This window comes from Equus caballus, chromosome 7 (genome assembly GCF_041296265.1).
Source record: "Equus caballus isolate H_3958 breed thoroughbred chromosome 7, TB-T2T, whole genome shotgun sequence".
Classification (NCBI taxonomy): Eukaryota; Metazoa; Chordata; class Mammalia; order Perissodactyla; family Equidae; genus Equus; species Equus caballus.
Window position 1 is genome coordinate 61,923,438 of NC_091690.1, and position 14,270 is coordinate 61,937,707.

At 39.5% G+C, this 14,270-nt stretch overlaps 2 long non-coding RNA genes across 6 annotated transcripts in view; one reads left to right on the forward strand and one right to left on the reverse strand.

The window, feature by feature from the left end:
* LOC111774323 (uncharacterized) overlaps positions 1 to 7,110 on the forward strand; it is a 27,797-nt gene extending 20,687 nt beyond the window's left edge. For both annotated transcript variants that reach the window (XR_011441021.1, XR_002809276.2), the window contains exon 3: positions 6,982 to 7,110. This is a non-coding gene — a long non-coding RNA (uncharacterized lncRNA). The remainder of the gene's footprint in view (positions 1 to 6,981) is intronic.
* Positions 1 to 14,270, reverse strand: part of LOC102148213 (uncharacterized) — a 140,907-nt gene that overhangs the window by 6,852 nt on the left and 119,785 nt on the right. For 3 of the 4 annotated variants that reach the window (XR_011441017.1, XR_011441020.1, XR_002809274.2), the window contains one exon: positions 8,825 to 9,434. This is a non-coding gene — a long non-coding RNA (uncharacterized lncRNA). Of the gene's footprint in view, positions 1 to 1,176; positions 1,321 to 8,824; positions 9,435 to 14,270 lie in introns of those variants that run through there. The other variant, XR_011441018.1, reaches the window with a different exon arrangement.

The following is a 14,270-nucleotide window of genomic DNA, read 5'->3' on the forward strand; positions in this document are numbered from 1 at the left end:
TTTTACCCTATTGCCTTTCGTGTGATAATATCCATTTACTCTACAAGTAATGAATTCCCGTCACGTGCCAGGCTCTATGCTAGAACCTAGGTACAATGGTGAGCAAAACCAGATATGAGTCCCTACTCTCAGAGCCTAGTGGTGGAAACAGACATCAATCAAAGAATCACATATACAGATAGATTTACAACTGTGGTAAATGCTGTAAATGAGAGGCATAAAATGCTATGATTATTCTTATCAGAAAGAGCATGAATCACTTTCCTGAGGAAGCCGAAATCTGAAGAACTGTGGGAGGATAACTAAGTGAAGACGTGGGAGTGGGTAAACTTAGACCTTGCTTCTTTACAAAGTCTTCTGAGACTGAGGATACTTTATCTTCACCCTCCTATTTCAGCACCCTCCTCCTCTAGTTTTTTACCCCCACAATTTGGCTTCTGTTAAGAGCCTCTCAGAATATAATCAGAACAGCATCAGAAGAAAACATTTCATAAAGTTTTTTTTTTTTAACAGATAATGGTATTAGCAGTTCAATAAAGGCCTCTAACCTCTCATACATAATTGAGTACTGCTGTCCTAATCAGTTTCCTCCTCACTTCCCACGCTGATCCCCAATTGGGTGCACCCGGCATTCACCCATCTGGGACCCCAGTGATTATGAAAATATAATAGAGTTATGAGCCAAGACTGTTGGATAACAGTAGGAGCAACTTATTTTGCAGACTGGAGTCTGGGATGTTTTCACAGAGATTTAAAATAGGTTTTGAAGGATGGGGGAGGAGGGAGGACTCCAAGAGGAGGGAACAGCACCCACAAAGGCACAGAGGAGTGAAAGAGCACCACATACTTGCAGGGCAGTGGGTAGTATGGAATTCTGTTAAATAAGTCAGGGAAACAGTATAATCAAATATTGAAGTTAAATCAGCTTTTTAGAAATACAAAGAACTAAACTTCAGTGAACTCTAAAAGTCCCATAAACAGAAATCCTCATTTTTCTAAAATCCTTGATAAATGAGTTGTTACTACACTTATTAATCTGAACATCTGCAACTGTCCTAGGTTACAGAAACTTAGTTTAATTCCCTGGAATCTGTTTATTTTCCTGGCATACCTTATTTAAATTCTTTCCCATTTTTTATTGGCTTCCAAGTGTTACCCTTCTCCTTTCTCACTTACCATTTAGAATCTTTGTCAAATGATTTTCACATCTTCTCAGACCATGATGTGGTTGATGAAGAATTTGGTTTGGCATAGCTCTTTTTCAGTTTCCCTTTATTTGCTAGAATGGAAGCTTCTACCTGAAATGGTATATGGCAAGACCTAGAGGAAAAAAATGATAAGAAAATACTTTCAGCCTAATGAGACCCAACCACTGAAAAGTTCTTCCATAAAGTACACATCCAGAGGGGAAAACAAACATTTCTGCAATATTTGTGATTAAACGAGTTGTACAGTTCTCTATTGCCATATTATCAAGCAAAGATTCCTGCAGGTATCCATCCTCCATGGATAAAGGCAAACTTTTCCCTTTCTTAAAATTGAGAATTTTACAGAATGTTTCCATTATGTGTGAAGAAAAGAGGAACTAGTATTTATTAGCATACATATTATGCTAGGCTCTGTGGTAGGTGAATCTGAATGCTATCTTGTTTAATCAGCTCTTAGTGTGCCTAGATGGGGAGATGGTCATACCATTTCAGCATGGCAGTAAACTTCAGAGTTCATATAACCCACTGCTTTGCTTCTTTAGAGTGTAGTTTAATGGTCTTTTAGTTCATTAACAGCCAAGTGGGACTGGAGACCAGGTTCCTGCTCCTTAGTCCAGCACTCTTTCTATGACATGCTGAGATTCTCACATTTATCTTCACTTTTCTCTTCTTTCTCTCTCCTCTCCTTTTTCTTTCTTTCTTAACAGTGCAGTTATCTCTGTTCTTTGAAAATGGGATATTTGAAATCACCTTTCAACAACTTAATTCGACATTTATCTAATGATTATTTTCTACATGCTAGACCTTGACACCATGCTGGGCGTTTGGTTGGATACAGTAAGATAAGCTGTATAGAGTTAGCTAAAATTCAAAACGGTGTACATTAGTGCTTTGTAAATAAGTTCTACAAGATTTCATAGGTGAGAGTGGGGAAGCTGGCCTGGGGCTTGGGTTTTAAGGAATGGAAAAGATTTTCATAAGGAGATAAGGGCTGAGGGTAGGAAAAGAATTCTAGGTAATATGAAGAGTAATACTAAGGGTACAGAAGAAGGGACTGGGTTAGACAGATGTCAAGTAGAATCATATGACTAACAAAGTGTATTAGAGGAGAAAAAAAGAAGACAAGATTGGAAAACATGGGCTGTGCTGTTTATGCAGCCGGGTAAGGGACCCTTCCTATTATCAAGACTAGAGTAGCTAAAATACAAGGAGAGTGGAAGCTCCAGTCAGATGTCAGCGAGGTCGTAGACAGGTCATCTAAAAGCTGACTGGAAATGCGCAAAAGTCAGCAAACAAGTTAAGGAGTGAGTGGAATGAGTCAAGAGCCGCAGTCCAAGGAGATTCTTAACTGGCACACTCCCACCTCCAGGGGGAGCTCAAGGTTTCCATCCTTCGTTCCAAAGAAAAAGGAACTCTGAAATGAATCTAGAACAAAATGGAGATTTCATAGAAACAATCATTCTGTGGGAGATTCTGTTGGAGGAATGAAGTCATTATACATGGAAGTGGGCTGAGAGAATATTTTCCCTGTCAATCATTTCTGAGGGCTCTTGGCTTTGGTTAGCTCTTGTAATGTTCTTTTCATCTCTGCCTTGTGATTAGTGTCTGGAACATTCTTAGGGCAGAAAGGCAGAAATATTCTGGAGGAGTGCCACATTGTCCAGCCCAGCTGCTCAGCAAGAGACCTGATAGGATTTGGGTCCAGCATGAGTTGGTAATGAAGAGTGGGCATTTATTCTGTGTTCTTTGTGCATGTGTCTGGGGAGAAACTTGTGTGGCCAAATGTATGATCTAGGATCCTGGTCAGACTGATTCTACTAATTGTACATGACTAGCATCTGGTGTGGTTACAAAGGGGGCTAGGATTTAGGCAGCATGATGTTGTGGGTAGTATTCTTGCTGAGAAGTGATCTTCCTCAAAGATTCAGCTGGTTATTAGCAGTAGAAAGAGATGGAGAACCATTTCTGGCGGCGGAAAAGGCTGAGACTACAAAGACACCTAGTTGCACATCGGTGTGGCTCCATGCCTCATGGTGGGAGCAGAATCTGGCTTCACTTCTGGGACTAGAACAGTCTTGTCAGTGGAAGCCTGGAATTTGAAGAAATGCAAAGCCAAATATGAGGCATATACCTTCTCTAAAGTAAAGGCTGTCTTCTTGGACAGAGCAGGCTCTCATTAATTTAGGTGTGCGGAGCTGGAAATACCAAGAGCAATGGCTTGAATCTAGGACCCTGGAAAGGTCTTTAATTTACAGGATTGAAGGAGACCTGTGAATTTCCTAGGGAAGACAGATGTCAATATTGTAAACTTACAGTGGGATTTAGATGCAAATCTCTTGGAGGGCAACTTACACAGGTGTTAAACTTACCCTAGCCTGTGGGTGTAAGAATGTCATCATTTAAATTTTTCTGCATACATTCAGAGAGTGTTTTTGTTTGTTTGTTTTTACTCTTTTCTATGTTCCAGTTGTAGGAGCCACCCTATTATTCTAGCCTGTCATCTGATGTTCTAATATGAAGCCCTATACTTTCTGACCCAAATAATCCCTTATTCTATCATTTATGTACTTCTAACTTTTCTTATTTAATAATATTTATTTTCTATCTCATTGTAAAATTCACAAATGATTAATGAAGAATGTTTGAAAAAGTACAATGTAAAACAAAAATTAGCCATAATTCAATCAATGATAAGCACTGTTAACATTTTGATGTATGCACTTTCACTGTTTCTTACTATGTATGTGCCTGTTTTAAGACAAAAATCAGGGCCACCCAGTGGCATAGTGGTTAAGTTTGCACGCTCTCCTTTGGCGGCCCAGGGTTTGCAGGTTCGGATCCTGGGTGTGGACCTACGCATTGCTCATCAAGCTGTGCTGTGGCAGCATCCCACATACAAAATAGAGGAAGACTGACACAGATGTTAGCTCAGAGCCAATCTTCCTCACCAAAAAAAAAACAAGAAAACAAAAAAATCATTATAACATTTACATTCTGTTTTGTAGCTTTTTATTTTCACTTAGTAATCTATTTATGGAACTATTTCAATGTTAATAAATGACCTATATCATGATATTTTAAATAATTTTTTTATTATATAAGTACTATCTGTGCATTGTTGTGAGCTTAGAAAATAGAGAAAAATTATACCAAAGGAAATGTCATTTAGAATTCTATCCATCCAAAACTATTATTAAAATTTTAGTCATTTTTCAGATGATTTTCTTTGCCATTATTGATAACTTTGTTTAAGTTATTTCATTTAATTTTCACAACATCCATAAGGGGTAGAGACTGTTATTATCCTGAATTTACAGATGAGAAACTAAGGCTAAAGAGAATTACATTATGTGACCAAGTTTCCACAGCCAGTCAGCATCTGACCTCAGAGCTTTGAGTGCAGGTCTGTCTGATGCTGCAGCCTTGGCCTTGACCTATTACATAATACTACCTCTCATATTTGTGTACCTGAGTTCATTGGACACAGGCTGTCTTGTAACTCTATAATTTGACAATATGTTGTAGAGATCTTTTCATGTCAATGAATTATAAAATATTCCATTACCATTTTGTTTTTTGAGGAAGATTATTACTGAGCTAACGCCCGTGCCAGTCTTCCTCTATTTTGTAAGTGGATTGCCACCACAGCATGGCTTGATGAGTGGTATAGGTCCAGGCCCAGATCTGAACCTGGGAACCTGGGCCGCTGAAGTGGAGTGCACAGAACTTTAACCATTATGCCACCGGGCTGGCCCCCATTGCCATTTTTGATAGTTTTATAATATTCTACTGTATGGTATCCTAACTTTTTTTTTTTTTTGGAGGAAGATTAGCCCTCAGCTAACTACTGCCAGTCCTCCTCTTTTTGCTGAGGAAGCCTGGCTCTGAGCTAACATCCGTGCCCATCTTCCTCTAGTTTATACGTGGGATGCCTACCACAGCATGGCTGCCAAGCAGTGCCATGTCCGCACCCGGGATCCGAACCAGCGAACCCGGGCTGCCGAGAAGCAGAACGTGCGAACTTAACCGCTGCGCCACCGGGCCGACCCCATATCCTAACATTTATTTAATCAATCTCCTAGATTTAGATTATTTCCAATTTTTCCTTTTATAGTTAAGACTGCAATATAAATTGTGGTACTTTGTCAGTTCCTCTGGATTATTTCCTAAGAATAAATTCCTGGGAATAGAACTGCTAGTCAAAGAGTATACATTAAAATATGTATAAAAAAAAAACCTTAAAATAGGTTTTTGATGTACACTGACAAATTGTCCCATGAAAGGTCATAGTCATTTGTACAAGGACGACCAATGTACGAGAGTGCTCAGTTCCCCACAGCCTCTAGATAAGTGAGGATTGGCATTTCTTCTTCGTTTCTTTGATTCTTACTCAGTTTGAATGTTTTTGAATGTTAATTGGCCATTTGTATTTTTTTGTGTGAATCTCTTGTTCATATTTGTTACCTATTTTTCTTTTAGAATGTTTGCGTATTTCTTCATCATCGTATAAAATCTCTTTTTACAGTAAAGATACCAACCCTTCATATTGTTGAGTGTCATATTGTGGCAAATTTATTTTCCCAAATTTCTTACTGTTTATAATTTTGTCCTTTCAAAGACATTTAAAAAAATATTTTTTAGAAGACATTTAATATGTTGACATTGTTTCACTTTTAATACACTGCAGTAATATTTTCATAATTTGATTTTCCATTTTATGGATAATTCCATTGTAAAATTCTCAGATTTCTGCTTAATATTATCTTGGGAAAAAAACTGGCATTTAATTTGATTATAAACCTATTGACTCCACATTTGAGAGATGGAGTCTATTGTTGTTTTAATTAATAGATGATTTTTTGGAGCACTTTTATCTTTGCAGAAAAATTTAGCAGGAAGTACAGAGAGTTCCCACATACCACCTCACTCCCACCTCCACCCATTTCCCCTATTTTTAACATTCTATAAATTTTATTTTCTGCTATTAACATTCTATAAATTTTATACATATATAAATATATATTATGTAAATATATATACATGTCTATAAATATATATAAGTGTGCATCATTGTGGCACATTTGTTACAATTGATAAGCCAATATGGATATATTATTATTAACTAAAGTTCATAATTTACCTTAGGGTTCACTCTTTGTGTTGTACATTCTATGGGTTTTGACAAATGTATAATGATATGTATCCACAATTACAGTATCACACAGAATAGTTTCACGGGCCTAAAAAAAATACCCTGTGTTCCACCTATACATCCCTCCCTTCTCTCTAACCCCTGATCTTTTTACTGTTCTCTGTAGTATTGCCCTTTCCAGAATGTCATATAGTTGGAATTATGCATATGGAGCTGTTTCAGATTGACTTATTTCATTTAGCAATATGCATTTAAGTTTCCTCCATGTCTTTTTATGGCTTGATAGCTCATTTCTCTTTATTGCTGAACAATATTCCATTGCACAGAGTTTATTTATCCAGAGTTTGTTTATCCAGAGTATTCCATTGTACTGGAGTTTATTTGTCCATTCACCTATTGAAGGGCATCTTGGTTGCTTCCAGGTTTTGGCAATTATGAAGAAAAGGTCTATAAATATGTATGTGCAGGTTTTTGTGTAAACAAGTTTTCAGCTCATTTGAGTAAAGATCAAGGAGTATGAGTGCTGGATCATAGGGTAAGAGTATGTTTAGTTTTGTAAGATTTACCTTATCCTTTTGATCACAGTGTTTATGGTTAATTTTTTTCTATTTCATTAAACAGCCCAACACCATCACAATTAATCTCTTGAGAGGAATATTCTTTGGGTTCACAGAAGATGAAATCTGAACAACTACCAGAGATAGATGGAAAATCTGGAGAAGCCAAGTTAATAAAGACCTTCCCCTTTTGTCTTCTGTTCTCACTTCCTAAAAAACCTAATAAGGCCACGGGTAACCAACCAACCCAGTTTGCAGGTGGGACTTTTTAGTGCTAGAGCCACTCTGTGACTGATACCAAAAATGTGGCTCTAGATTGTAATATAAAAGATGAAGCAGATTCTGGGGATTCAGCTTTTGCTTTGGAAATTCTACTAGGGAAACCAAGGCATTGTAAGATGTTGCAGCTGTCTGTGATTTCATTGTGTCTATGTTTTGGTCTTAAATTTACTAGTGACGTGGGTCTTGTTTGAGGGGATATTCTGATGGGTCTTATTAACCCATTGAATCTTTGAATAACAATAGAGACTTCCTTTTCTCTTGGAATTAATTCTCTTGGGTAAGTAACTCATCCTGTTTTGCCTGGAACTTTCCCACTTTTAGCCCTGAAAGTCCTGCATCCTTGGAAATCCCCCAGTCTTGGGTAAATGAGAAAGGTCGTGGATCACTTTCTTTTGGGTATTTGTCTTGACTCTCAGCCCGTAGGGTTTTGACCAAAGCAGTGACATACTCATAATACACTCAAGGGAGATTTGTCTGGTGGTGATGTGCAGGAGGACTGTAATGAAGTGAAGTTAAACTCAAGGAAACCCAACTGCACAGAGGGCAGTAAAGGCCTGACCAACTTTAGAAATGGAAAGAAAGGGGGAAAGATTTAGAGAATAACCTCTAGGACACTGGCTTTTGTCATTGTAGGGTCACAGCCTTTTTGAGGTTCATGAATAACCCCTTTACCACAATTTTAGGGCCTCATTTTATAATTTTCTTGTTTCACTTCTCTAATTCATTCCACATTGCTAAAGAATCCTTCTTGAACCCCCCTCCCTTGATCTAGCATCCTTCAACATCCCGATCATAGTCTTCATTTACTGAGACTTTTTTCATCCTGGTCACAGTGTTCCTCTCTCCTCTCTGTGTCCTAAATTCATGCATCCTAGACAAATAGCGCCCCTGTGGAAGATCAACCTAACACCCTGAGTTCCCAGTTCTATGACCATCTGACACCAATACCTTTTGCCGTCACCTTACTTAAGCTACTGAGTCCTCCCTCAGGACCTTCACCCATACAGCTTCAACCCTTACACTATGTCAAGTCTGAAACTCCTCTGATAATCCCTTTCCATTTCAGCTTCATTTCTTGGCTTTTACTATTACCTCATTAAGATCTCCAATTCCCTGATCCTTCCATTTCTCCTCAATCTATCAGCCGCCTGGCTTCAAGACCCTTTGTGTAGCCTAAAGACAATCCAATGATCCAGACAGGTTAAATGGCTATGCCTTTTCTAAGGACATAGAGAAACTTGTAAATTTGACCTTTTTTTCAGTGTCTTGGAAAACTTTTCAGGGCTTTGGAAAGTCTTAAAGGCATCATTATGAAGACCATCATTGTACTGAAGATCTTAGAAATACTGGTTAATAAACGGAAAGTTTTGGTTGAGAGAATACCAAGTACACTAGCTTTTACAGTACTTTCCCATTAATTATTGAGAAAGAGTAAAAGAAAAGAGAGGAGAAAACCATATCCCAGAAGCCCAAAGTTTCTAAAGAACTTTTGGAAAATGTCATATGCTGCTGTCAGCAAAAATGGCTTCCCTTCCTGGAAAAGAGAGGAAGGAGGGGAAAGGTCATCAGAGTTACTTGAAATTAAACTGAACATGCAACACTGAGTGAAATGCAGTGGAAAGATGTTTTGGACATGGCTGCTGTATTAGTTTTCTGTGGCTACTATAACAAATTACCACAAGCTGGGTGGCTTGAAACAACTACCCAGAGAGTGGTTTATTCTCTTACAGTTCCAGTGGCCAGAAATTAAATATCGCTAGGCTGAAATAAAAGTGTCAGCAGGGCCACTCTTCCTCCAGGAGAAGGTTCTATGGGAAAATCTGTTCCTTGCCTTTTCCACCTTCTGATGGTTTCCAGCATTCCTGGGGCTGTGTCACTCTAACCTTCAAGGCTAGCATCTTCAAATCTCTCTGTTCCATCTTCTCATCATCTTCTCTGTGTGTCAAATCTTCCCCCACCTCTGTCTTATGAGGATACTTGTGATTACACTGAGGACCCACCCAGATAATCCAGGATAATTTCTCCATCTCAAGATCCTTAAATTAGTCACATTTGCAAAGACCCTTTATCCAAATTAGGCAACATTTTCAAGTTCCAGGGATATCTTTGGGTGGCCATTATGCAACCTATTCCAGCTGCATCACTGGGCAGAGATGGAGGTTCCATGAATCAAAACGCAGAAGAGATGGGGGGAGAATCTTCCAAGGGCACTGACCCTAAAGTCAGTTCCATTTCCTGGAAAAAAAAAAATATGATAGCCAGGGTCAATATATTGGACCAGGGAGAAGAAAAAGACACCACCACCGAATGAACTGAAGTATAGATTTTGGACTTCCTGTCAGTTAAGAGTGTGAGTGTTCTGTACGTAAGCTGTGGCTTACAAAAATTTTAAGTTGCTGAACACTTAACTCAAAATGTGCGTGAGATGGCAGAACTAGAAGTGGAGCCCACAGCTGTGGTCCAAGGCAAGAGCCAGAGGCACAAAGGAATCAGAGGAGGCTAGTGGAGGCTATAAACAGAAGCCTCAGTGAAAAGATTCCTGATCTCATCAATAGCTGTTAGTGAAGTGGAGGGCATCCCAAAGATAGAGACTTTGGCAGTGCATGGAATTTTCAGCTTTAAAAGTCCATCTGCTGATTTAATTCTAGGTATTGATTATATTCTGTCAATTAAGCTTTTCGATAACCTTGTTTTAAGTGGCCTGGCAATGGGTTGAGCCAGACCTGCCTATCTCTTCATGCGCTATTCTCAGGAGTGTGGGAAGAGTGGGCTGATGGGACGATAATCTTGAATAGGTGACTGGTGACTAGAGGATCTTATGGAAAGAGTATGCCAAAAATAACTGTTCTATGTATACACCCTTCCGAAGGCTGAGTCTGTCATTCTGACTAATTTGGGGGATTATAGGGATGGTATATTTTTCTCTGAGAGGATAGAGCATTTTGGAGGGTTTGAGTAGATGAACATGAAATGTTGGGTGTAGGTGGGGACAGTTGCTTCAGCCACCTCTCCCCACCAAAAGCAACCATAGCTCTTAATTCAAGGTCTTCAGAGATGACTAAGCTGGATTTCCCCAGCCACATAAAGGGGAAGCCTCAAGTTAAGAGGAAAGGAGAAAATACTGTGGGTGACATTGAGGCTTTCGCCCAGTCCTCACCTCTGCACTGGGCATTTCCTCCAGAGAGGCCCCGCTTAGACTAAGAGTGAGCACCGTGGGCTGTGCTCTTGCTCCCTCACAGGGGCTTGGCTATTTTCTGAGTAAGACGGAGAAAGCTTCGATGACTAAATGAAGTGGAGAGGGGCCTGTGCTGGAACAGTGACAACCCCAGGTGGGGACATTCCAACCATGAAGCTAAGAGAGGAGGGAAGCTGAAAGCCACAGGGAAGAGGAGCAGAGCACATGAGACTCGGAGCTTTGGGATGGCTTATAAAATTCATCCAACAGTAGATGCCCGCGAAAGGAGGAGGAAGTCATCTCTCCCTTACCAATCTCTCCCTTCCCCTATTAATCTACTTTTGCATCCCTAACTTGCATTGTATGTCAACATTAAATAATTCTAATGAGAAAATATATGTGATGATGCTTTGTGAACTTTAAAGCCATAATAATAATGATAATAATAATAATAAATAGCATTTATTGAGAATTACTGATCTAAGCACTTTACATTCACCTTATTTAATCCTCACCACAATTTTGTGACATAGGATTTATTATTCCGATTTTAGTGATGAGAAAACTGAAGCTTAGAGAAATCAGGGTTAAGGAACTTGCCCAAGGACATGTAGATAATGGTAGAGTCAGGATTTTAACTTTTTTTAGTTCCAGAGCCCAAACTTTAACTGTTTTGCTATACTGCCTTGCCAAATAAATACCTGTTAAAGTATTTATTTATTTATTTTTAAAGATTTTATTTTTCCTTTTTCTCCTCAACGCCCCCCATTACACAGCTGTATATCTCAGTTGTGGAGCCTTCTAGTTGTGGCATGTGGGTCATCACCTCAATGTGGCCTGATGAACAGTGCCATGTCCGCACCCAGGCTCGGAACCAGCGAAACCCTGGGCTGCTGAAGCACAGCATGTGAATGTAACCACTCGGCCACGGGGCCAGCCCCTAAGGTATTTATTTTTGACCTCACTAAATTAACAGTAAATGTGGGTAGAACATGGACATCAGCAGAACTCAGATTTGATTAAAACCAACAACAATAAAAACAACCCAGTACATAATGGATGAGAACAAATCAATGCAAAGTCACGTTAAGGAAGCAAAATCCCAGGCCAAAATCAGGAGCCCCGGTGCCCCCAAGACCCTCCTCTCCAGGCAGAATCCTAGGGTGGCCTCACTCATCCCAGGTCTACATGAAATACCCAGAAGCTGGAGTGCCCATCTCTCCATTTCACTGCCTCATGGGCTCTGCTCTCTTCCTGTTGTGGCTCCTGGGAACACTCTCTGATGGTGAGGTTTAACACTGACCAAGTGAGTTCAGGCTTCCTGTCTCCAGCCACATTGCCCTGCTTGCTGAGGCTGCTTGCCCTGAAGTGGTGGGGAGTACTGGGCAGACAGAGTTATAATTACTGTTCTCCCAAATAGGCTAATCCTACTCTTGGGCTTTCGTAGCCTCCCTATGGTTAAATCTTTATTAGGCCCATTTCCTCAGTTTTTTAAAGAACTTTGTCAAGGAACTTAGGAGGGCTTCTCTCTAGCCTGAGTTAGAGAACATTTGAGTTGCTCTACTCAGTGTCTGACTAAAGAGAATTCCTGTCCATTAATGGTCAACTACTGTTCCAAGACTGAGCTAGAACATCTGATGCCTTTCCTGTCTTGAGGAGAGTCCTTCCGTCTGAGTCATTCCCTAGAAGTAAGGGACACTCTCTGCCCTGGACCTTCCACTGCTTCTTAGATGTCCTGCCACTGACTCCACAAGGCAGACAGTCAAGATTTCATACACACAGAACCCTGGCACTGTCTGCAACATGTTCCTGGATAGGAAATGCATTGAATAGGAGGGGTTAAAGAGCAGGCCCTAAGGAAGAGGGGTCCAAAGAAACCATTCCACATGGACTCTGGAGTTTCAAATCTGTCTGTGAATCACCCTCCCGGCACTGTGGGCCAGTGAGAGGCCTTGGCCCAGCTAGTGCTGCACGGTGGAGCTGCGCTCAGGAGATCTGCATATCCTGTGCAGGATTTGGTGTATATCATACAATCCTTTCATTCCTGAGGTGGGTATACTAACTAGTTCTCCATCCCATCCTCCTCCCCCACTCCCATATCGACACGTATTTGGGAATGACCTGGATAAATTTCTAAAGACTTTTGGCCTGGTTTTAGTATGGCCTAACAATCTCATAATCTAATTTTGAATTTGACCCTGATTTATTTTCTGGTTGTCAATTCAGTATTATTCTTATCCAAGTTGATTGTTCACAATGGCCAAATTAACTGGATAATTGTTAATGCTCTAAGTCGTGCTGTTTAGAAGTAAGAGATTGAAGGAATGGCCTAAAAGCAATCAATCAAGCAAAACCAGTTCAAAAAATAAAAATAAAAAAGGCTACTCTGAGTTATCCAGCTTGATCTTCAGCATTAATAAAAACTGACAAACCTCCACTTCACTTTGTGCTCATAGACTTTCATCATAAACTGTATTTCCAAGACCACTAAATTAGTGGCGAGAAGTTGATTAAGTTACTGCCATTGTCTTCAGGATAATCTACTAGTTTAAAGTGAGCATTTTGATGCTGTGTGCCACGTGGGCTCATTTTGTTGACTGGTCACGTTTTAATCATGCAGACCTGGCCTTGATCATGGATTCATTAACTCTTTGCTAACAACCTAACCTTTGGGCTAACCCATGGAGTAGTGTAGTGTGAGGAAAAGGGCCTGAGCTTTGAAGGAAGACAAAGTTTGGTCCAAATTCTGGTGCTTCTGCCCTTTAGCCACAGGATCCTGGATGCTGCACCTTCGAGCATCAGTTTCCTTATCTATAAAAATGATGGTAGGAGTGGAAAGATTATTTTTAAGATTGATGTGAGAACTAAAAATTACATGATATTATACAGATTAGCTATATATATAAAGTACCAAGCACGTGGTTGGTATTCATTAAGTGCAAACTTCCCTTCTCTAATATTTACTTACAATTTTTTAGAAAAACAAATTCATATCACTTTGAAAATAAATATATACATCGAGGGCCTGGTATATAATAGAAACAATAAATTCTTGTCAAATAAATGGATAAGTTTCAGATATTTCAAAATGGGTCCACAACACATAGACAAAGGTGATCACTTTCATGCTTTGCAAGTGGAATTGAGAGGCTTGCCTGCCCCCAAATATCTCTTTTTCACTTGGTTTGAAATTTCCGTTATTAAGATCATGACACAGAGACCATCGTTCATTCATGCAACAAACATGGGTTGAGAAACCTACTGTGCACCAGTTTTGAGGTTACAAAGATTAAGTCAAATGTTCCTCTCCTGAAAGGTTTGTAATTTATAGAAGAAACTAACCATGAAAACAAAATGGTTACTATACTATGTGTTAACTACACTGATGGACAAAAGTAAAGGTATTTCTCCCTAGAAATTTATAGTTAATATGCATAAATGTGATTCAGAAATGAGTCTTCTAATGCTTTTCTACTGGTATTGTAGTAAAAATTATACTGATAAATTCAAAAGCCTTAGGTTTAGGTTTTATGCTTTCCTTTTCCTGGAATTCTCTTCTCCTCCTGGAAAACCACTCATCCTTCAGCATACAATTTAAACCTCCAATATCAATGCCCACCACTTCCAGATTCCTATCACCTTTCCACACTTAACACATCCTTTGGTTCTTCTTTACTCCAGCTATTCAGTAAAATCCTTGAGGGAGGTTTAGAAATTTTATATATGAGTCCCACCTAGGTTAGTAAACCTAGGCATTTGTAGTTTTAAAAACTTTTCAGGTGGGCCTAATTCTGGAGCTGAGCATCACTGATCATAGCACTATTGGATCATGGCTTAAGCGGAATATGAATTACTGGAGTGTAAAGACTATACTGCTGTCATTTTTGTTCCCCCAG